At 41.1% G+C, this 2863-nt stretch overlaps 1 protein-coding gene across 1 annotated transcript in view; it reads left to right on the forward strand.

The window, feature by feature from the left end:
* LOC103607701 (MAGUK p55 subfamily member 7-like) overlaps positions 1-2863 on the forward strand; it is a gene marked incomplete at both ends in the record, with an annotated part of 88073 nt that overhangs the window by 42408 nt on the left and 42802 nt on the right. The gene's annotated exons all lie outside the window — the stretch shown is intronic.

Raw genomic sequence — 2863 nt, forward strand, 5'->3', positions numbered from 1 at the left:
GATGTAGATACAGTTTCTTCATTGTCAAGAGTATCACACATGCCCCACTCAGAGAAACATCCGGGAAATTTACCACTGGCCTGTGCACAGGCTCATCTCGTGCTCTTCCTGGACTCCTTTCCAGCCCATCCTCTGATTACAGCCCATTTATCTCTTTGAGACCTTCTTGGCCTCACCTCTGATTTTTTAAAATTTTCTTCTCCTCCTCTAAAGTGCTTGAAGAAAGTAGACAGTGGACTCCGGATAACGCTGGTGAGAGGAGACGGCCCTTGCAGGCTCTCCTGGCAGGAGAGACACCCTTGGGATGTAGAGGCTGTAGAGAAGGGGCGAGCAGGTGGGGTGGTGGAGGTGAGCGGACGTAGACAGGAAACTCGGAAGAAACATTATGTCCCTCGACCTCTCCCTTGACTATTTCTAGCATGATACTTGGATAATCAAAAAGTGGTTTTGTTGTGATAATATAGCATTGTATTAAAAATTCAAACCCTGGAGCCAGACTGCATGGGTCCAAATCCGTTTTTGCAACACAGGATTTTGTTGTACTTTTTTTTTTCCCCTCTTTCTAATTTGGTCTTGAGATCTCTCTCAGGATAGTGGCCATAAACTCTAGCCTTGCCCTGATGGAGCCCCAGGGAATTTGGTCATGGATGTTTACAGTGTACCTTTCCCAGGATACTTCTTTATCCCTGGTGCCTGAGTGTCCACCTGTGACCAGGTTTCCCTGTCCCAGGAAACTTCTTTATACTGGCAGACACACTTGTGGCTCTTGTCTGACCTGGGTTCAATTTATTCCTACCAAGATAGCCATTCTCCAGGAGAGCCCTGACCAAGAAGAGAGCTAGGTTCAGGTGTGTCGGTCAGGTGAGATGCACAGGAGGCAGCACAAAAAAGCCCATGCAGTAGCAGAAGCAGCGTGCTTCTTACAGATCCCAGAGAGAAGAGGGCAGCAGGCTTTGCGGAGCCAGTGGGGAGCCAGGAGTTGTCAGAGACATGCACACTCCACCAGTGGGTGGGGAGAGCAAGAGAGAGAGGAGGTAACTGCAGGCCAAAATCTTTACTGGGAACCAGCTCATTACCCAAGCAGGTTTCCCAGGGGGAGTTCTAATTGGTGAGTTTAGAGCAAGCAGTCAGGAGGTCTGTGGAGTCATGGTGTGACTTGGAGGTGGTCTCTGCACATGTTTGTGCAGTCTATTCAGGGTGTGGGGGTCAGTGGGCGAGTCAAGTAGGCTATATCCATATGTCCCATACGGAGGTAGTCACCAGGAGGCCGTGCTGGAAGGCAGATACCTGACTCAGGCACTTTGAGGAACTGGGAGAAGACAGAGAGCTGGAAACCGTCAAGGGTGACTAAGCCCTGCTTCCGTTATGAGAAAGTAAAACTTAGATTCGTAGTGGATGTGGAAGCAACATATAATTATAAGAGTTCATTAGAGTTCTTTTCCATCTGTTAAATGGGAACCATAGTATCAGCCTCATAGAGTTGTTGGGGAATTAAGTAAGTCTGCATTTAATGTGCATAGAACAGTGCCTTACACATAGCGATCATCATACAATTATCCTAACTCTCTTCTGAGATCAGTCTTTTATAAAACTTTTTCCTTTTTGTTCAAACTTACTAAGTCTAAGAAAATCTGTTCCTTTGCTTTTTCTACTGGATGTCCATTAAGCATGATACTTGCTATGGATAAATATGTGTGTTTTTTTCACATTAAGAATATTATCTTTCTATTTAAGAATTGTATGGAGAAATATTTTTTTGCAAATTTAGGCAACACATTCATGACCTTTTATTAGAACGTGAAATATATATACACACTGTAAGTAATATAAATTACAGGGTTTTTTTGTTTTGTTTTTTTATTGCGGGTGGGCACTGATGTTTTAAATTTTTTGTTTGTTTTTGTGACATGGCTTTCATTGTCTTGCTCCATGACACTGAGTCTTTAATCAAGCGTGCAGTATTCAATCTATCCTATTGTTCCAATCAAAAATATACTCTGTGTGTTAACAATCCACGTAACAATCTCAGATAGCAGAGTATCTGAGATTTCACAACAGTCAATCTTACATCCATCATGCCTAAATACTTGGCTTGGCTAACACCTACCACATATTTATTTGTTTTCTAACAGTTTATGTGCATGTGACATTTCAGAGATACTAAGAAATGGGCATACATAAACTTATGGCTTGGATGTCTCATAACATAAGCCTGAATAAAAACAATTTGCTTGTCGTATTTGCTAATACTGGTCATACAAAACCAACAGTTTGGGGACCCATATGTATTTGAAAAGTAAAAGTACGGTGATAAACACTTCCCCTGAAGTGTTGTGGATGTCTCATAACATAAGCCTGAATAAAAACAATTTGCTTGTCGTATTTGCTAATACTGGTCATACAAAACCAACAGGTTGGGGACCCATATGTATTTGAAAAGTAAAAGTACGGTGATAAACACTTCCCCTGAAGTGTTTTCTCTGACTCACATGCTGTAGCCTGGACATAGGTGAGCAGAGAACTGTTCTGATCGCTTCTCTTCACTCCCTCATGTCAAATAGCGAAATGTGTTTTACCTTGACTCATGGTTAGATTTTGCTTCTGTTATATTGCCAAGTACTTTTTCTAACCTTAACTGAAGGTGAGTCTCCTAAGTCATACTTAAATGAGTAACAGCAATTTAAAATTTAAGAATTGTTCAGGATTACTTTTTGAAATACCTTTCATTAAATGCTATAGACAGATCTCTGTATCGGCCAACCGCAAAAAAAAATTAAATTAAAATAAATAAATAAATAATATAGACAGAATGAAAATGAAGGGTTCTGCCTGATTCATTTGATATGTGTAATAAATTGGCAAT

This window comes from Galeopterus variegatus, unplaced genomic scaffold (genome assembly GCF_000696425.1).
Source record: "Galeopterus variegatus unplaced genomic scaffold, G_variegatus-3.0.2 Scaffold7636, whole genome shotgun sequence".
Taxonomy (NCBI): domain Eukaryota; kingdom Metazoa; phylum Chordata; class Mammalia; order Dermoptera; family Cynocephalidae; genus Galeopterus; species Galeopterus variegatus.